General features: G+C 41.8%; 1 protein-coding gene across 4 annotated transcripts in view; it reads right to left on the bottom strand.

Moving 5' to 3' along the window:
• Positions 1-21863, bottom strand: part of drd2a (dopamine receptor D2a) — a 128782-nt gene that overhangs the window by 45807 nt on the left and 61112 nt on the right. Inside the window, exons 1-2 of one of the 4 annotated variants that reach the window (XM_087976354.1) lie at positions 19175-19301; positions 186-253 (exon numbers count right to left, since the gene is read on the bottom strand). The exons of the other annotated variants lie outside the window; for them this stretch is intronic. The gene's annotated coding sequence lies outside the window, so the exon portion shown is untranslated. Of the gene's footprint in view, positions 1-185; positions 254-19174; positions 19302-21863 lie in introns of those variants that run through there. 4 annotated transcript variants of the gene reach the window in all.

Here is a 21863-nt window from a genome sequence, read left to right as displayed (position 1 = left end):
GCCCATGCAATAAAGAAAGAAGAGAAAAATGTGCATGTATAAAGTGTTTATCAAGACTATTGGGCATGTCAAAGTGCTTTATAGCCAATTAAATACATTTTAATGTTATTACAGTAAATGTAAGAAACACAGCCAGTTTGCACAGTTAACTCCTGCAATCAGCAACATGATTATAGTCAGAGAACCTGTTCTTGTAAGGTCAGAACTCCCCAACTCCTTTTCCAGATAATTCCATCGGAACGCTTACTTCCACCTGAGAGAGTAAACAGGATCTCAGTTTAATATGTCAGTTGAAAGTTGTCACACTGATATTTCTCAGTCCTGCATTGAGTGACAACTTTGAATTTTCTGCTTAAATCTTGGCATACGATTTGAGTCCACACTCTTTTGATTCAGAGGCATCGGTGCAACCAATTGAGCTACAGTTTATAGTACAGACCCTAGTGGCAAATAGCCCTCTGAATGCACGACAATAAAATCCACAGAGAACAAAGTTTACATCTCACTCATTGTTAGTATTTGCAGCTATGGTCTAACTCCTGCAAAAAAGGGTTAGATTGGGCAGCATCTTAGATTTGTTGGCTAAGTGATAGTTGTCTTGTGTTTTTCAGATTTTTTTTAACAGTGGGGCCTAATGAGATTTCTTGTTACATCTTACCAAATGCAGCTGATTAACTACCCACTCCAAATCATGGGGTCGCTGTCATCTGATGCTAGACCTATCTTACCAAGCTACATTCCCATATAAACTCACCATTCAAGAGACATCTGCTGAAAGGCAATCCCATCAGGCACCTACCTTCAGTTTTAAATGTCACTGTGCACCCAGGAAAGTGTTGACAATCTGGTACAGCCCCCCAGCTGGTAATGTCATGGCAAAGTAGCTACAAAGTCATGCTTTCTTGGCACATGGCTGATTCTCATTCATACATTCTCCTACCCTCATCACTGCTTAACCACTGGACCACACAGTTTACCTCTCCTCAGCTACGGCCCATCTGAAAACCTTCTCTGTTCACCACTTCTCTGTCCCCTGTGCCCACTGATTTCCTGCAACTTGTCATTGTCCAATAGGGAAGCATCATATACAGGCAGACAATTCCAAAAATGAGTTTTTATTTGCAGACAGCAAAACTGAACACAAATTAAATGAGCAGAGGCTGAAGTTCACTTCCAGAATTGCTGTCATGATGACGAATGATGTTTACAGTCCACAATGATCTGCTGCAGTCAGCCCTCATCGACTGGAATCGGGTGTCAATCAGGTTCTGTTTGGCTTGCAGTGCCCAATGCAGCTGAGCTCTGTCCAACAAGGAGATACTGACTCTGTCCACCCTGGGGGCTGACCCAGCTAGTTTCCAGTTACATTTCACACCTGAAGAACAGCAAGGAATGTAGCTCGCAGCGGACACCATCAGCACCGGGCTACACCTGGTTGTCAGGTAACACCTCCACCACACCCCGCCCACTTCGGGCTACTGTGGAAGCCTATTTCTCCCCATGTGTCCTCCAACTGTCCTTGACACTGCACGTTAATGATGCGCACTCTGCTCCTCTAGTCTAGCCTCCCCCTGTGGATGACAGGGTGGTGGTTATTGCCAATGATCTCCCCTTCCATAGCTTACCATGCCATTCGATTTGGCCCACCTATTTCTCCCATCCCTGTCCTTGTCTCCACTTCTACGCATGCCTCTCCTTTACCTAACACACACACACATGTATACACACACACCTTGACTTTTGGCAGTGACGCTGCAATATGCTAACAGGCAAAGCAAGGTGTGGATGCTGAAAGCGTACAGGTGGGCATGAAGGGAGTGACATTAATACAGCAACCAAGCAGACCCGAGATGCAGCCAAATCCAACACTTGAGCTAGGTGCCTGTCTCTGAACACCAGGCATCCCTGGTGGTGGAATTTCATCTTGAACTCATCAGACACTTCACAAAAAATGCCAAAGTAACCAGAAGACAATATATATACTGTAGGTGAGGAGACTACTGATTGGTTGGCAAGTGGACTCTAAGTCAATTGTTGCCATTTGGAATGCACCAGTTAGATGATGATTGATAGTTAGCTTTCAGGTTTGTTTAAATTTTAATGAAGGCAGATTCACTGCAATAGGACAAGGCGTAGCCCTGAGAAATAAATCAGAGATGGCTGTCACCTACTTTTTTGAGATGAAACAGTTGCATATTTTTTTCTGCCTGAAATAATCAGGGCCCTGTTTATTGACAAATGTATCTTCCAGTATTCTGACATGCACCACACTGTGAGCCTGATTAATAAAACTAATTTGGTTGTCAGCATAAATTTCAGTGTTTGGCACTATTTAACAAATGTCCAATCACAGAATCACATCTAATGTTTAACATTGTTCTGGATTTTCCTACAGGGCGGGTTGGCCTATTAAACTGGAGTTAGAAACTAATTTCATTCATGGTAACCATGGCAACTAACATCAATCATTGCAAAATCCCATCTGTTTCTTCTATAATGGAAGGAGTTTGTCATTCCTAATGGTCTGGCCTACATAGAGTCCAGATCCACACTTTATATTATGGATAAAAGCAAATTACTGCGGATGCTGGAATCTGAAACCAAAAGAGATAAAGCTGGAAAATCTCAGCAGGTCTGGCAGCATCTGTAAGGAGAGAAAAGAGCTGATGTTTCGAGTCTAACTGACCCTTTGTCAAGGCTTTGACAAAGGGTCAGTTAGACTCGAAACATCAGCTCTTTTCTCTCCTTACAGATGCTGCCAGACCTGCTGAGATTTTCCAGCTTTTTCTCTTTTTGTTACACTTTATATTGTTCTCTGCAATTTCACAGTATACCACTGTGGACATTCATTTTGGAATTGGTGACTAATGTTGGTCTTGCCAGTAACATCCACAGCCCTTGGACAAGTGGAGAATCCTGGCTGATCTCTCTACACCCAGCTCAATATCTCAATTAATGCCCTGGTGAACTTGCGCTAATACTTCACAGATCCAGATCTGAACCTCGGGATTACTGCTCTGCTGGATCCACACTATGATCTGCTCATGAACCAACAGAGTACTTTTATCCAAAACAAGCAGAGAATGGTGGAAAACCCAGCAGTCTGGCATCATCTATGGAGAGAGGAAAAGAGTTAATGTTTTGAGTCCAGAATAACTATCTTCAGAACTGAAGATATAGAGTTCTGAAGAAGGGTCACACCTGATCTGAAATGTGTGCCACTGAAGCCACTTGTATGCCAATTTGAAGAAATTAGTTCACTTTCTTGAAGGACATTAGTGAATGATATGAGTTTTTACAATAGACTGGGAGCTTTCATGGCGCCATCACCTCTATATTATCAATTTACATTTAGAGATCTCTTATTGAATAGTCAAATCTGAGTTGACATGAGGACTTAAGAAGTTGGAGTGGGAGTAGACCACTGAGATTCATTCCATCATCAGTAAGTTAATAATTTAAATTTTACATCAAGTTCATTTTCCAACCTATTTCTATATCCCTTGATTCCCTTTATATTGTGAATTCTTGAATATATTCAAGTCCAGCGTGACCCTTCTTCGGAAGTGAAGAAAAAGAGTTCGAAAGAAGACTCATACTGAAATCAAAATGCTTGTCTCTCCATAGATGCTGCCAGACCTGCTGAGTTTCTCCAGCATTTTCTGAGTTTGTTTCAGATTTTCAGCATTCTCAGTATTTTGACTTTCTCCGGGTACTTTTATTCATTCATCTCAGTTCAAATCCTGTTAGCAACTTGAATATAACATCCTACTAGTATCTGATTAATATCGAAATTAGACTATTTAAATTGAAATGATTTGAGCAAAAAATGCAATTGCTTAAAAATGTTAAAGTAAGATTTAGAAACTTGGAAAAGCCCTTCTAAATCAAAGGAGATGATTACATTATGAATGAATCATTGACTACTAAGTGAATGCCCTTTGAAGTTTCAAACACTAAATGTGAAAGAAACACAGGCCAACATGTATAATTCTTTCAGGTAAACTAGTTATTTCCAAACAACTATTCAGAAAAATGATAAATCCAGTCAGTGAAGGGCACCCAACCAAATTCATTTTGAAGTGATAGTGTTAAGAAGTAGCTTCAACACATAAATTTGAAAGGAAGCTGTTTTGAATAGAAATTGTTGTCATATGCCTCAGGAAAAGGAATTTAATTATAAAGACACATGACTGTTCAAAGCATTATACCTCATCTGGTGAGCTGCCACACAATTTGAAACATCACGTGGGGAAGATGCTGATTCATTTAATAATGTTTGACATCACTCCTTGTTGTCCTGCTTCAGGTATTAAGAATGTTTTTAATATTTAATTTTAATAATTACTAATTATTAACATGCCAAGAACCTGGAAGCAGAAAACTCTTGTGTCAAACTTTATATCAGGTGGGATTGTAAAGCTCTACTTCAGTGAGGAAAGACTTGTTTGTGAGGCCATTGGAGGAGAATGTCAAGAAGTCACAGCATGAGAAACTTTACTCATTAGGTCTGTCCCTTAGCTCTGTGAGGTGGTTATAAATAATGTAGTGATTTATAAATGCGAGCTAGGATTGAGGAAACTGATTTATAACAGAGTATTGAGGGCAGTTAGGACAATGGTACAGTTTTTTTCTCATAACGGCCATGTGTAATTCTATATTTATTATTCAAAGTAATTCTCAGTCGCAGCTATATCTCAATTATTTTAAAAATGAGATGTACAGTGAGACTTTATCCTGGTGATAGTTGTAGTTTAGTGAGCAAACCCCTGAGTAAGAAGATTGGATATTCAAGTTACAATGTAGACACCTGAGTACATAATCTTGGTAGACATCCCCATTGTAGTATTGAAGGAGTGCTGTACACTCTGGGACGCTATAAATATCTTCTAACCAAACTGTTTATCATATGCCTCTGGAGCAGATGGGACTTGAATCCAGCCCCCTGGGTCAGAGTTGAAAAGGATGGTGCTGAAAAAGCACAGCAGCCCAGGCAGCATCCAAGGAGCAGTAGAGTCGATGTTTCAGGCATAAGCCCTTCATCAGGAATGTGGAGGGGGAAAGGGGCTCAGAGATAAATGGGGTAGTGGGGGTGGGGCTGGGGGAAAGGTAGGTGGGATGGCAAAAGGTGGGTGCAGGTGCTATTGATAGGTTGGTGGGTTGGGTGGTGTGGATAGCTAAGAAGGAACATGGACAGGTAGGTCAGGTCAAGAGGGCAGTGCTGATTTGGAGGGTTGGATCTAGGATGAGCTGGGGGGATGGGGAGATTTGGAAATTGATAAAGTCAATGTTGATGCCATGTGGTTGTAGGATCCTGATGTGGAAGATGAGGTGTTCTTCTTCCAATCATCAGGTGGTTTTGTTTTGGCAGTGGAGGAAGCCTGGGATTTACACGTCTGGTTCAGAGGTAGCAATACCACCACTGCACTGCAGGAGCTCTTTTTGAGGTGCTATATTATTGAAGTGCTGAAGTTAAATGGGTGAATTCAGAATCTACGTGACAGTAGTTAAGGAAGAGCAGGGACTTGTGTCCAGTGAACTTGTCAATATTTATCCCAATTATCCCACAAAGAAGATCACACAAACAGATTGTTGAATTGTTGTTTGTGGGAGTTTGTGTATAAATTGGTCACAGCATCGTCAATTCATAAATTGACAGTGGCACAGTGGTTAGCACTGCTGCCTCACAGCGCCAGAGATCCGGGTTCAATTCCCGCCTCAGGCGACTGACTATGTGGAGTTTGCACGTTCTCCCCGTGTCTGCGTGGGTTTCCTCTGGGTGCTCCGGTTTCCTCCCACAGTCCAAAGATGTGCAGGTCAGGTGAATTGGCCATGCTAAATTGCCCGTAGTGTTAGGTAGGGGGTAAATGTAGGGATATGGGTGGGTTGCGCTTCGGCGGGTCGGTGTGGACTTGTTGGGCCGAAGGGCCTGTTTCCACACTGTAATGTAATCTAAATCTAATCTAATCTTAATTGAGTGTAAAGTGGTTTGTGATGTCCTGATGTCCTAAAACAGGTTGTATGAATGCAAGCCTTCCTTGTTGGTGGCATGATATTGCTCCATGGAAACTTAATGCTCTTGTTGTGCCTGCGTCAGTGAACTTGTAATTCTGTCTGCATCTCGCTTCCAGTGGTGTAGAATACTCTCCTGAATTGCAGTTCAAATTGTTTAGGACTGTGTTACCAGTCCAGAGCCTCGCTTGATGAAAAAAAACCGGATTCATTGGGGATCCAAGTCAGCTGGCTGAATTTTCAGTTGCTAATTTCAATTACTGAGAAATTGGAAATGAGCCATTCTAGATGTTCCTGGCTCGTTAATGCCTATTCTCCACAGTGTAACTCTTCACTGGGAGTTGAATCTGCAAATATTTGTGCAGTAAGCTTAATTATTTCCTTAATATTAACCTGCATGCCATATCAACAAGTGTAGTTTATCAATTTTAGTCCAACAGAATTCCCTACCACCACCACCAACAACCCCACCGCACCCCTCTCCCCATTCCCCCCTCCCATTCTCATTCATTCCATAGAACATAGAAAATTGGAGCAAGAGTAGGTCATTTGCAACTTTATCATTGCTCTGCCATTCAATATGATCATGTCAGATCATCCAACTCAGTAATTTGTTCCCAATTTCTTCTCATACCCTTTGATCCCTTTAGCCTTAAGAATTATAGATAACTCCTTCCTGAACACATTCAATGGTTTAGCCTAAACTGTTTTCTATGACAGAGAATTCCACAGGCTCGCCACACTTTGGGTGAAGGTACTTCCCCTCATTTCAGTCCAAACTGGTCTACCTTGTATCCTTCAACTGTGACCCCAGGTTCTGGGTTCCCTGCTCATGGGGAACATCCTTCCTGCAATTATCCTGTCTAGCCCCGCTAGAATTTCACAGGTTTCTATGAGATTCCCTTCTTATTCTTCTAAACTCAAGTGAATGCATTCCTAACTGATCCTGTCTCTCTTTATATGTCAGTCCTGCCATCCTAGGAATCAGTCTGATGAAGCTTCATTGAAGTCCTTCCAAAGATCACCCTCCATAACTTGAGCCGAGATTTGATGAACACAGTGCAGGATCAATATTAGGGCTAATGTTTCTTTGTCTTTCTCCATTTGTCAGGGAGAACTTACCTTCTACTTTATATACGCCTCACAGCCAAGATTCCTCAGCACAGAGAATTGCACACTGAGGTCCACTTCATGGCTTTAAAGACATTGCCTTCTTGCTGATTTTAAGTCTTTTTTTCATGTACTGTTCAGTTTTTACTTTTAGCATCAAGATCTAGGAGTAGCTTGAGGAGAAGTTAGAGCCCAAAATATTCCGGTGAATTCAGGGATTAGTTTTTGTCTGAACATCATTAAGCTTCCTGAATATAAGCAATAAACCACAAAAAGCAGCTCATAGACACTGCTTTATAAGCAGTTTCAACATAATGTAACATATGTTTTCATGATCATAAAATCCTCTCAAGTTTCGTTAGCTTTACATGGACTCAGAGTGTTATGAGTGTCTTTGGATTGTCAAATATCTGACACCCCACTACTGTTGTACCACATGGCAAAAACAATCTAAACTTCTCACTGAAAAACACAGCAGTTGACACGAAAGCTTAATTTTATAGATTTACAGTAAATCATCATGAATTCGCCTACCCACGCCAAAAAATGTGACATCAAAAATCAACATCTGTTCAGAAAAATCATGCATCCCCAATTTTTAACCTAGTTTTAAACAAACTCCACACTCATGAATCTTATTATTTGAGGCAGGTCTCAAGAAGGGAACCCGCATAGGTATGGAGGAATGACTGTGTGTATTGTTGTAATGTCTTTAAAGAGCTAGGAACTAATTGACCAGGAACCTATTGCTATGTGTAAGTGTGCCATGGGGCCACATTCAGGTCTGCACTGCAGTTATGTAATATCTGACAAAACATTGGTTTGAAGTAGTCTTGCCAAGCAACCTGGAATAAATTAGACACAAGGTGCTCTAACCTTTGTGAGTCTAATGTGTGAGTACTTTTTAACATATGGGAACACAAAGACATGTAATATATGATAAAGTTGTTCAGATATAACATGTCTTTGTGTTCCCAAATATTAAAAAGTACTCACGCATTAGACTCACAAAGATTAGAGAACCTTGTGTCTAATATATTCAGCTCTGTTCTTGTGTGATCTTGCATTATAAGAAAATCCTGCGTTATAAGAAAGCCACACCATTTAAACCAATGGGACTGAAATCGTGTTATAGCCAATACAGGTAAGGAAAGTTTGTGTTCTACAAATAATGGTCTAAATTCTTCAATCGCATTAAAGACAATTCGTGTTGAAGGAACACGTGTTTTAGCATAACCAATTGTACACCCAATGAGATAATTATGACCATAAAAAAGATTTGGGATAGGGCAGTAGGATGATTAGCCATGAACATTTTTAGTGGAAAAATAGGTTTGAGGGATCATATGGCCTTTGTGCCTGTCCAATGCTGAGGTATCTAGAGTGACTGAACAATCTGACACTGGATCTGTACACTCTGCCTCAGGTGGAGCAGGTGGTATCTGAAGAGGTAGCTGAGTGGATTGTTTCGGTTCAGTCAGCGGAGGTAGTCATATGGGCACTTCACCAAGATTTCTCATAACTTCCATTGCTGCATTATATTTAGGGAGGTGCAATACGGGGAAGAGGTCATTCCAAAACTTGTGTGTCCCCCATGATTAAAGATATGCGCAGATGTTATGGATTGTTAAAATATAGCTCAGGGTTTCATGTCAAAAACGCTTAATCAGAATTATGCCATTAGAAAAGTAAGAGACCTTTGGATGGCAGTGGTACAAACATTGGCCTTTGATGGAACAAGGAAATGGAAATCACACAGAATAGCATAGAACGTACAAAACTAAAATAAGCCAAAGGCTCCCCTACTCGTCTATGCTGTCGTCATGAGCTTTCTCGAAAACATCTTTCTTTAATGCTGTCCTTCTAATTTCTTCCCTGGCAACTACTTTGCTCACTTCCTCTTGTATGTATGCAATATTTTATATGCTTTTTGAACATTACTTTCAGACGATGGATGATATTCATGTAGCACCAACTGTTCTGAATGTTAACCGGCAACAAAATAGTGTGGCACTGAAGCCACTTATATATCCATTTGAAGAGATTAGTTCACTTTCTTGAAGGACATTAGTGAATGATTTGAGTTTTTACAATAGACTGGGAGCTTTCATGGTGCCATCACCTCTAGAGGTTCACTGTATTATGAATTCACATTGAGAGATCTCTTATTGAATAGTCAAATCTGAGTTGACGTGAGGACTTAAGAAATTGGAATGGAAGTAGGAAGTAGGAAGTAGGAAGTGGGCGGCACGGTGGCACAGTGGTTAGCACTGCTGCCTCACAGCGCCGGAGACCCGGGTTCAATTCCCGCCTCAGGCGACTAACTGTGTGGAGTTTGCACGTTCTCTCCGTGTCTGCGTGGGTTTCCTCCGGGTGCTCCGGTTTCCTCCCACAGTCCAAAGATGTGCAGGTCAGGTGAATTGGCCATGCTAAATTGCCCGTAGTGTTAGGTAAGGGGTAAATGTAGGGGTATGGGTGGGTTGCGCTTTGGCGGGTCGGTGTGGACTTGTTGTAATGTAATCTAATCTAGGCCACATAGCTTCTGAGGTCCGCTCCTCATCAATAAGTTAATAATTGACATTTTACAACAACTTCACTTTCCAACCTATTTCTATATCCCTTGATTCCTTTTATTTTATCATTTCTTGAATAGAGTTGAAAAGTATGGTGCTGGAAAAGCACAGCCAGTCAGGCAGCATCCAATGAGCAGGAGAGTTGATGTTTCAAGCATAAGCTCTTCATCAGAATCTCCAGCATCTGCAGTCCTCACTTTCTCCTAATCCTTCAATATATTTGAGTCCAGCATGAGCCTTCTGCAGAAGTGAAGAAAAAGGATTCTTAAGAAGACTCATACTGAAACCAAAATGGTTCTCTCTCCACTGATGCTGCCAGACCTGCTGAGTTTCTCCAGCATTTCTGAGTTTGTTTCAGATTTCCAGCATCTGCAGTACGTTGATTTTCTTTGGGTATTTTTATTCATTCATCTCAACCCAAACCCTAAAAACAACCTGTTTATCACCAGATGTAACATCCTGTTATTAATTGGCAAACATTTGAAATTATGCTATTTAAATTAGAGTAATTTGAGCAAACCTTTAACTGCAGTTATCAAGAAAAGTTAAAGTAAGCTTTAGAAATTTAAAAACCCATTCTAGGTCAAAGGAGATGATTACATTATGAATGAATCGTTGACTTCTTAGGGAATGCCCTTTGAGGTTTCAATCTGATGTGGATTTGACTCATTAAATATCAAGGAAACACAAGCCAACGTCAATAGTTCCCTCCGTTAAATTAGTTATTTCCAAACAATTATTTAGCAAAATTACAAATCCAGTCAGCAAAGGGCACCCAACTGAGTTTAGGTTGAAAGGACATTATTGAGAAATCATTTCAATACATACATTTGTAAGGAAGATGTTTTGAATACAACATTATAAGGACTTCCAGAAAATGAGAATTCTCTATCACCAGGTTGTGGTGGTAGATAATTCGAATAAATAACTCTTTAAAAGTATACTTCTTCTTTTGCAATTCGACATGACTGATCACTTGAAGCTATTAAAGGTAGATATTAACTGCAATTTCACTAGAGCACGCATGAAAAAGATACTTTTGAAACTGTTTGTAGCTGAGTTTGAAGGGTTATGAATGTAATATTTCGCTGTTTAAATATGTGTGAGTAAAGATCAGCTCATTACTCTCTGTCTATGAACAACTGGAAGATAAAAACAAGACCCTTAGTCCTAAACACTACAATTTCTCAGCATTTACCCAACCACACATCTTATTTCTCCCAACAAAATGATCTCTCATTCTTCTTAGTTCCAATATAGCCTGTCTACTTAACCTCTTTTCATATACTGCCAATCCAGGAATCAGTCCAATAAACTTTTGTAGCACCTGTTTAAATGGAAATACATCATTTCATAGGTAAGAAGGACACAACTGGATAAAGTACTCCAGGTAAAATCCCACCGAATCCTTCTTGTATAATAACTTCTTGTTTTATTTGCCCACGGTTGAAAATGTCAAAATGACTATTGGGGGTTTCATTTGAACTGACACAGACAATCGAAGGAAATTTTAGCTGATGTAGCATTTCATATAGCTCAAATCATGGTCTTCACAGACAGACAACAAAATGTTTCTGAGTCTTAGTAAGGTGGATCTAGAATGCAAACAGTAAGACTCTGATAAGGCAGCACGGATGAAATTAATACGATTTGAGACTTCTGATTTTTATATGAATTAGAAAGGGAAAGCTTGACCCACCTAAGATAAGGCTTTTAAAATAATTAAAGTTACAGTTTAGAGTAGGCACATAATCGTATACAAATAGAAGTTTAAATTTATTTGCTATTGGGAAATTAAATTTTCAAAGACAGTTAGCATTGGTTGCAGAGACTAGTTTCAAGAAATACACTTGAAGAAACTTTTATTCTCTTGCAGCAAGAAGATTAGAACAACAAAAAGGCATAAACCAGATAATCTTGTAAGAATACTGAGAGACAAATAATGTAGCAAAGGGGCAGAAACAGGGTCACCTCAACCTCGAGAGAACAAGCAACTGCTGCTTCGCAAGTCGGGTAAGTGGGAAGCTGTTCTCGAAATTGTTGGCTTTGTCACAGAATCATAGTATTAGGTTTAACTATGTATAAATAAATTTATATTTGAGCTGATATTGCAAATATTATAACAATTGGTAGAAATTCCTATCCTTTTTAATCTTCTGTACTAAGATCAGTAAGGGGTTTGAACCGCATGATAGAATTTGAAAAGTTATTAGTATTAAGCAAGTCTACGATGTGGTTGGCAAACACCTAGGAAGGAACATAATAATCAGCATTGAAATGTGATCAATAATCATAAGAGCCAAAGGGTGGCTGACAGGGGCTCTAGCAAACATCACGAGATATTGGGAGGATCCAAGGTTAGGTTAGATTAGATTACTTACAGAGTGGAAACAGGCCCTTCGGCCTAACAAGTCCACACCGACGTGTAACCCACCCAGACCCATTCCCCTACATTTACCCCTTCACCTAACACTACGGGCAATTTAGCATGGCCAATTCACCTAACCTGCACATTTTTTGGATTAGAACATAGAACATAGAAGAATACAGCGCAGTACAGGCCCTTCGGCCCTCGATGTTGCGCCGATCCAAGCCCACCTAACCTACACTAGCCCACTATCCTCCATATGCCTATCCAATGCCCGCTTAAATGCCCATAATGAGGGAGAGTCCACCACTGCTACTGGCAGGGCATTCCATGAACTCACGACTCGTTGAGTAAAGAACCTACCCCTAACATCTGTCCTATACCAACCCCCCCTTAATTTAAAGCTATGCCCCCTTGTAATAGCTGACTCCATACGTGGAAAAAGATTCTCACTGTCGACCCTATCTAAACCCCTAATCATCTTGTACACCTCTATCAAGTCACCCCTAAACCTTCTTTTCTCCAATGAAAACAACCCCAAGTGCCTCAGCCTTTCCTCATACGATCTTTCTACCATACCAGGCAACATCCTGGTAAACCTCCTCTGCACCCATTCCAGTCCCTCCACATCCTTCCTATAATATGGCGACCAAAACTGCACACAATACTCCAGATGCGGCCACACCAGAGTCTTATACAACTGCAACATGACCTCAGTACTCCGGAACTCAATTCCTCTACCAATAAAAGCCAGTACGCCATATGCCTTCTTCACCGCACTATTTACCTGAGTGGCAACTTTCAAAGATCTGTGTACATGGACACCAAGATCCCTCTGCTCATCCACACTCCCAAGTATCCGACCATTAGCCCAGTACCCCATCTTTTTATTACTCTTACCAAAGTGAATCACCTCACACTTAGCTACATTGAACTCCATTTGCCACCTTTCTGCCCAGTTCTGCAGCTTATCTATATCCCGCTGTAACCTGCCATATCCTTCCTCACTGTCAACAACTCCTGCTACTTTCGTATCATCCGCAAACTTGCTCACCCAACCTTCTAACCCCTCCTCCAGGTCATTTATAAAAATGACAAACAGCAATGGTCCCAAAACAGATCCTTGCGGAACACCGCTAGTGACGGCACTCCAAGATGCACCTTTGCCATCAACTACTACCCTCTGTCTTCTTCCAGCCAGCCAAGTCCTAATCCAAACCTCCAACTCACCCTCAATGCCATACCTCCGTATTTTTTGCAGTAGTCTACCATGGGGAACCTTATCAAACGCCTTACTAAAATCCACATACACTACATCTACCGCTTTCCCCTCATCCACCTCCTTAGTCACCTTCTCAAAGAATTCAATAAGGCTTGTGAGGCACAACCTGCCCTTCACAAAACCATGCTGACTATCCTTGATCACATTATTCCTATCCAGATGTTCATAAATCCTATCCCTTACAATTCTCTCTAAGATTTTGTCCACAACAGAAGTGAGACTCACCGGCCTATAGTTACTAGGGTTATCCCTCCTCCCCTTCTTGAACAAGGGAACCACATTTGCTAGCCTCCAATCTTCTGGCACTACTCCTATAGACAACGAGGACATAAAAATCAAGGCCAATGGCTCTGCAATCTCCTCCCTTGCTTCCCAGAGAATCCTAGGATAAATGCCATCAGGCCCAGGGGACTTATCTATTTTCACCCTTTCCAGAATTTCCAACACCTCTTCTCTACATACCTCAAAGCCATCCATTCTACTTAATTGTGACTCAGTACTCACATTGACAACAATGTCCTGTTCCTGATTGAATACTGACGCAAAGTATTCATTCAGTGTCTCCCCAATCTCTTCAGCCTCCACATGCAACTTCCCACTACTATCCTTGACTTGACCTATACCTACCCTAGTCATTCTTTTATTCCTGACATACCTATAGAAAGCCTTAGGGTTTTCCCTAATCCTACCAACTAAGGACCTTTCATGTCCCCTCCTTGCTGCTCTTAGCTCTCTCTTCAGGTCCTTCCTGGCTACCTTATAACTCTCAATCGCCCCAATTGAACCTTCACGCCTCATCTTTACATAGGCCGCCCTCTTCCCTTTAACAAGGGATTCCAATTCCTTATTAAACCACGGCTCCCTCACATGACCCTTTCCTCCCTGCCTGACGGTACATACTTATCAAGGACACTCAATAGTTGCTCCTTGAACAAGCTCCACATATCAATTACGCCCTTGCCTTGAAGCTTACTTTTCCAAGCCACACATCCTAAGTCATGCCTCACTGCATCATAATTTCCCTGCCCCCAGCTATAACTCTTGCCCTGTAGTGCACACTTATCCCTCTCCATCACTAGAGTAAAAGTCACCGAATTGTGGTCACTGTCCCCAAAGTGCTCACCTACCTCTAATTCTAACACCTGGCCTGGTTCATTACCCAGAACCAAATCCAGTATGGCCTCACCTCTTGTTGGCCTATCTACATATTGTGTCAGGAAACCCTCCTGCACACATTGGACAAACACTGACCCATCTAACGAACTTGAGCTATAGCTTTCCCAATCAATATCAGGAAAGTTAAAGTCCCCCATAACAACCACCCTATTACTTTCACTCTTCTCTTGAATCATCCTCGCAATCCTTTCTTCTACGTTTCTAGAACTATTAGGATTGTGGGAGGAAACCCACGCAGACACAGGGAGAATGTGCAAACTCCACACAGTCAGTTGCCTGAGGCGGGAATTGAACCCAGGTCTCTGGCGCTGTGAGGCAACAGTGCTAACCACTGTGCCACCATGCCGACCACTGATCATGTGTTCACAGGATTGGATGTGTAGGTCAGAGGGGATGTGGTAAGCACTGATGTCAATGTTGTATGGAACCAATTTAATGCTGCATGTATATATATATCCTGTACTTTATCAGGAAAAGTAGAGTGTCACTGACCTCCAATCTGAGCTGAGAGGGCGACTGAGCCCCATGTGAAAACTAGATTCAAAGTAGTCTTTAGCCTCTCCCACACATGTGGTAAAGAAGCTCCAAATAAAGATTGATTTGTACTACTGAACACAGGACTCAATTCCTCTTTAACGCCTTTGTGATAAAAGCTAGTATAACAATTACCTTGATAACACTATTCCCTCATCTTTAAAAAGATAATGATTTTTCATTTTCCCAGCAAAATTGCAAATTGCATTTTCTACACCATTTATCACTGCTGTGCCCAATTACTTAAGCTATCTTTGCAATCTCTTTTTCTCACCTCACAGCTTACCTTTCACCCTAGCTTTGTATCATCAATATTGGATTTATTGCACTCAGTTCCTTCCTCTAGGTCCATGCCAAACATTACATATAGCTGAGGCCCATGCACTGATCCTTGTAGTATTTCACTAATTACACACTGCAAAATTGAAAAATGACCTGAAAAAGTTGCCCTTTTGAATCTTTTCCCTCTCACCTTCAACCTCTGCCCTCTAGTTTTGGACTCCCCTACCCTGGGGAAAAGGCCTTAACTATTCATACCATCCATTAGATTACTTACAGTGTGGAAAAAGGCCCTTCGGCCCAACAAGTCAACACCGACCCACCAATTCCCCTACATTTACCCCTTTACCTAACACTACGGGCAATTTAGCATGGCCAATTCACCTGACCTGCACATCTTTGGACTGTGGGAGGAAACCAGAGCACCCGGAGAAAACCCACGCAGACACGGGGAGAATGTGCAAACTCCACACAGTCAGTCGCCTGAGTTGGGAATTGAACCCGGGTCTCTGGCGCTGTGAGGCAGCAGTGCTAACTGTGCCACCGTGCCACCCACAAGTCCATGCCCTTCATGATTTTATCTACATCTATCAGGTCACCCCTCAGCCTTCTACGCTCCAGGGAAGTTAGACTCCATCCAATTCAGCCTCTCCGTATAGTTGAAACCCTCCAATCCTGGCAGCATACTTGTAAATCTTTTCTGAACCACTTCAAGTTTAACAACATTTTTCCTATAGTAGGGAGACAAAATTGAATGCAGTATTCCAGAACTGGTCTAATCAGTGTCCTGTACAGCCATAACATGACTTTCTAACTTCTATACTGAATGCACTGACCAATAAAGGCAAGTGTACCATACACCTTCTGCACTATCCTGTCTACCTGCGACTCCACTTTCAATGAACTATGAATCTGCACTCAAAGGTCTCTTTGTTCCTCAACATTCCTCAGGACATTACCATTAAGTGCATAAGTCCTGCCCTGATTTGCCTTTCCAAAATTCAGCACCTCACATTTATCTAAATAAAACTCCATCTGCCACTGCTCAGCCCACTGGCCCATCTGATTAAGATCCTCTGAGGTAACCTTCTTTGTTGTCAATTACACCACCAATTTTGGTGCAATCTGCAAACTTACTAACCATACCTCCTACATTCGCATCTAAATCATTTATGTACATGACAAAAAGCAGTGGAACCAGCACCGATCTTTATGGCACTGTGCTGATCACAAGCCTCAGTCCCAAAAGCAACCCTCCACCACAACCCTCTGGCTCCTATCTTTGAGACAATTTTGCATCCGAATGGCTAGTTCTCCCTGTATTCCATGTGATCTAACCTTTTTAATCAGTCTACCATGTGGAACCTTGTTGAACGCCTTACTGACATCCATGGAGGTCACATCCACCGCTTTGGACTCATCAATCCTCTTCATCACTTTTTCAAAAAAACTCAATCAAGTTAGTGAAATTTTCCAGCAATTTCTATTTTTATCTGACTTACAGCATCTGCAGTTCTTTCAGTTTTAATTGATGTCAGGCTCACCAGTTCCCTGACTTTTCCTTACCACCTTTCTTAATTAAAGGCAACAATGTAAAGAGAATTTGAACCTCTTACAATCTGAGTGAGCAGCTGGAGATCTGCAGTGGTGGGACATTATGTTCTACCTTTGAATAGAATGAGAGAGAGAGAGCATCTATAAATGGTTGTGTTGCCAATGGTCTTAGACCCAGTGGGAATCAAAACAGGGTATTAGTTATCATTGCTTTTCTGACACTTGATTTTTATTTTTTGAAAATCCTGTGTTTGTTGACGTTAAATAAGAAGAGGACCAGGCTAACTGCGATGCTTCTCACAAATTACTTCTTGGCATTTAGCATATTACAGAAATACATCAAAAGATTTCTCCCTGTCTGTACTGTGACTCAGCAGGGGAGATAGCTACTGTGGAAAATCTACATATTCCCCTTAGTGCAGTGAGAGAAATAATAATTGTAGCAGTATACAATGCCATTGCGATTTTCCTGAGCAGATAGAACATCCCCATGAATCAGAGTTATGACATTATGAAACTTACAAGCAATTGTGTATTTTGCTATGAGCACAAGAGCAAAATTACTGCCACAAACTCTCTCTATCACATGCTAACACGCATATCAAAGATAATTCATTTGACAGTTTTAGAAATTTCATCAGAGCCTCTCCAGTGTTTGAAATTTCCATTAGCACCTTTACCAGTAGAATTTATATATCAGTTTCCCATATCTATTCCGCCTGCCTTAACTTCAATATAATTTGCGTGGAATTTAAATATATGCAAATATCTGCATTTTCAATTTATCCTTCCCAGAATATTTGTGTTAGCATTTGTGAATACAAACAGGAAACCTGGTTTTATTGCAGTTCGAGATATTGGTAACGTTGTCCTCAAACAATGAATTACAAAGTTTGGGTTTATTTCACATCTGGTCACATAAACCAACCTTAAAAGTGTTTGCAAAAGCCTTATCTATATAATGCTTTTTACTTCTGGAAGGAGTAAATGGGGAAAATGGGTTAAAAAACACTACTTATTAAGTAAAGATTTGTCGCCAATCAATTCACCTTTTATTTGCTCTATTTACCCATCCAATTAGTGTCACAGAAATCCATTTTAGATGCAAAATGCAAAACCGCACAGGTTGGTTAACGTGAGATTAACATTAACAATTTCCTTTTCAATATTCTTCCCTCTTCCTTTCATCTACCTGATTGTACAAAGAGTTTAAAATATCTCAGTCATATCTCAAGTGGTAACAGGACCAACCATAATTGGACATAATTGGCCAATCTCACATGAAGAGGCCAAAATGACACCTTTCTCCTTCTGCAGAGCCTGGAATAACATCTGTCGGTGTCATATGGATATTCAGTTGAGTAGGTGGTACTCTTCTGAGATTCACATTGAGTGAAGTATGTTTGGAGGTCACTGACGAGCAGTATCCTTAGTCAAAGAAATGCTATTCACCGAATACTGAGATAAAATATGTTGTAATTCATCTTTGCTGCTCTATGATCAATTGGAACAATGAGTGGGGAATGGCGAATGAATGTATAGAAACAGCTTTAACATGGCTATTTCTTCTCAACATATTTTTCAATCAAGAAAGCCTTTGCTATAAACCATAAGTTGTCAATTAAACAGGACTGAGAACTAAAACAACAATCCAACTCAATTACAAGAAACAGTGATTCATTTGAATATTTATTAAATAGACAAGCAGCAACATCATTAGTCAGATTACAAATCTATTTAACTGTCTAATCGTTATACATAATTATATTTTAATGGTTACGTTGACTATTCCCTGATTGCTTTGATCATCTTTCAAGAGACTTGCTATACATAATGAATGAACCATCAATTCAGATGTGTTGTCTATCACCCAAGTAACACATAAAGTTTGCTGTTTAAAAGTTGGGAAACCTTGCTGAAAGGTTAAGTAAGGTCAACTGTGAAATATGTGAAAGTTAAAGAATGGAACGTAAAAACATAGCAGAGATATAACAGCAGCATCAAAGTAAAGCCAGGCTTGGAATTTTAAAGAATGATAATTGTGTTAATTGCTCCCTCACAGTATGCCTATGAAGACAAAAGAAAAACTTGCACTTATATAGCGTATTTAAGGCAATAATATATTCCAAGACATTTCACAAGAGAGTATTCAGAGCAAAATTGACATGAACAAAAGTAGAAGGTGTTAAGTCCTCGAAAAGATAGATTTAAAGCAGTTTTAAGTAAGAGAGAGGGCTGGAGTGGCTCATCACCTTTGAGACTTACTTCAGCTTAGATTACACATACCAGAAATTGTCAGCAGCTGGCTTATTCAGCATGATGTAATGATTATATGCACAAAGATTTTACAAAGGCAAACCCAAGCCATCTGTCCAGACTCTCAAAGCACCACTAGTTCCTGAATTCAGATGACTCTGTCTTGTGGACCCTACTGTAAAACAAAATGGGATAGCTGGTTAAAACCCAGCTACTGACAGAAATCATTGGAAAGTGCATTGCAAAGCACAAAGGTAACAAATATAGCCAATGCTTACAGCTCCAATGACAGCACAGTGGCTATTTTCACAAAGCAGACAGTTTAGATTAAAACCTGTGGACTGTGGCTTTCAATTTGGAGAACAGTTCGGTTCAGATGCTATTGTTAGTGCCACAGAATCTACCAATTTCATGGAACATCTGATTCAAAAGAAGTGATGAGCGGCCACAACAAATGAAACTGCAATGGAAGTGACCACCACCACTCCAGAATGGGTTAAGAGCCAGGATGACTGTTTCCATTTTACTGTGGATTTCTGGACCAATAATCCATTGGACTGGAATGCCATTGGATGTGTTCAATGTAAACACAGGGTGTGTATTAGCAATCTCTCTGTTCAGTATAGGCTGCCTCTATGCTATTAATCAGTGTGTTTAGTACACATGAGGTCTGCTCTTTGAATCTCTGCACTCAGCATAGTCAGTACGATAAATCTGTGTTCAATATAGATGGGATCTGTAGTGTAAATCTACGTTTGGCAATGGTAGGATCTGTGCTGTTTATCTCTCTGTGCTTTGTAGTTGGACCAGTCGGCAACTTCTTTGCAAAATATTTCATTATAAAATTGCAAAAAAGCATTGTGTCTTGTATTTTGCTACCTTTTTCATAGTGCTTCCAGTGGTCAGACAATTTGTTTCTTTGATATCAGTCGAAACATAAGAAGGATAATGGAAGAAATGGTGCTGCTCTGCAAAATATCTTGCAATCCTAAATCGAACAAAACTATGTGTACACAGATAGTACTTTGAAAAGGAAAAATAGTTTGAGCCCTTATTTTTTGTGCTGTTTGACTCCTTGTTCTTCCTCAGATGTCTTTGAGGAGAAAGTGAGGTCTGCAGATGCTGGAGATCAGAGCTGAAAATGTGTTGCTGGAAAAGCGCAGCAGGTCAGACAGCATCCAGGGAACAGGAGAATCGATGTTTCGGGCATAAGCCCTTCTTCAGGAATGAGGAAAGTTTGTCCAGCAGGCTAAGATAAAAGGTAGGGAGGAGGGACTTGGGGGAGGGGCGTCGGAAATGCGATAGGTGGAAAGAGGTCAAGGTGAGGGTGATAGGTCAGACTGGGGTGGGGGCGGAGAGGTCAGGAAGAAGATTGCAGGTTAGGAAGGCGGTGCTGAGTTCGATGGATTTGACTGAGACAAGGTGAGGGGAGGGGAAATGAGGAAACTGGTGAAATCCGAGTTCATCCCTTGTGGTTGGAGGGTTCCTAGGCGGAAGATGAGGCGCTCTTCCTCCAACCGTCGTTTTGTTGTGGTCTCGCGATGGAGGAGTCCAAAGACCTGCATATCCTTGGTGGAGTAGGAGGGGGAGTTGAAGTGTTGAGCCACAGGGTGGTTGGGTTGGTTGGTCCGGATGTCCCAGAGGTATTCTCTGAAACGCTCCGCATGTAGGCGGCCTGTCTCCCCAATATAGAGGAGCCCACATCGGGTGCAGAGAATGCAATAGATGATGTGTGTGGAGGTGCAGGTGAATCTGTGGCGGATATGGAAGTTTCCTTTGGGGCCTTGGAGGGAGGTGAGGGGGAAGGTGTGGGCGCAAGTCTTGCACCTCCTGCGGTTGCAGGGGAAGGTGCCGGGAGTGGAGGTTGGATTGGTGGGGGGTGTGGATCTGACGAGGGAGTCACGGAGGGAGTGGTCTTTACGGAATGCTGACAGGGGAGGGGAGGGAAATATATCGTTGGTGGTGGGGTCCGTTTGGAGGTGGCGGAAATGACGGCGGATGATGCGCTGTACATGGAGATTGGTGGGGTGGTAGGTGAGGACCAGTGGGGTTCTGTCCTGGTGGCAGTTGGAGGGGCGGGGCTCAAGGGCGGAGGAGCGGGAAGTGGAAGAGATGCGGTGGAGGGCATCGTCGACCACGTCTGGGGGGAAATTGCAGTCCTTGAAGAAGGAGGCCATCTGGGTTGTACGTTTTTGGAACTGGTCCTCCTGGGAGCAGATGCGGCGGAGACGAAGGAATTGGGAGAATGGGATGGCGTTTTTACAGGGGGCAGGGTGGGAGGAGGTGTAGTCCAGGTAGCTGTGGGAGTCGGTCAGTTTGTAGTAGATGTCCGTGTTGATTCGGTTGCCTGAGATAGAAATAGAAAGGTCGAGGAAGGGGAGGGAGGAATCTGACACTATCCAGGTGAATTTGAGGTCGGGGTGGAAGATGTTGGTGAAGTGGATGAACTGTTCAACCTCCTCGTGGGAGCACGAGGCGGCGCCGATACAGTCATTGATGTAGCGGAGGAAAAGGTGGGGGGTGGGGCCAGTGTAGTTGCGGAAGATGGACTGTTCCACATATCCTACGAAGTGGCAGGCATAGCTGGGGCCCACGATGTGGTCGATGATGCCCTCCACTGCATCTCTTCCACTTCCCGCTCCTCCGCCCTTGAGCCCCGCCCCTCCAACCGCCACCAGGACAGAACCCCACTGGTCCTCACCTACCACCCCACCAATCT

Source organism: Chiloscyllium plagiosum, unplaced genomic scaffold (genome assembly GCF_037043375.1).
Source record: "Chiloscyllium plagiosum isolate Xiang-an unplaced genomic scaffold, Cpla_swu_hap1 HiC_scaffold_29, whole genome shotgun sequence".
Lineage (NCBI taxonomy): Eukaryota > Metazoa > Chordata > Chondrichthyes > Orectolobiformes > Hemiscylliidae > Chiloscyllium > Chiloscyllium plagiosum.
The sequence above is the reverse complement of the archived record's forward strand: the minus strand, read 5'-3'. Positions and strand labels throughout refer to the sequence as shown.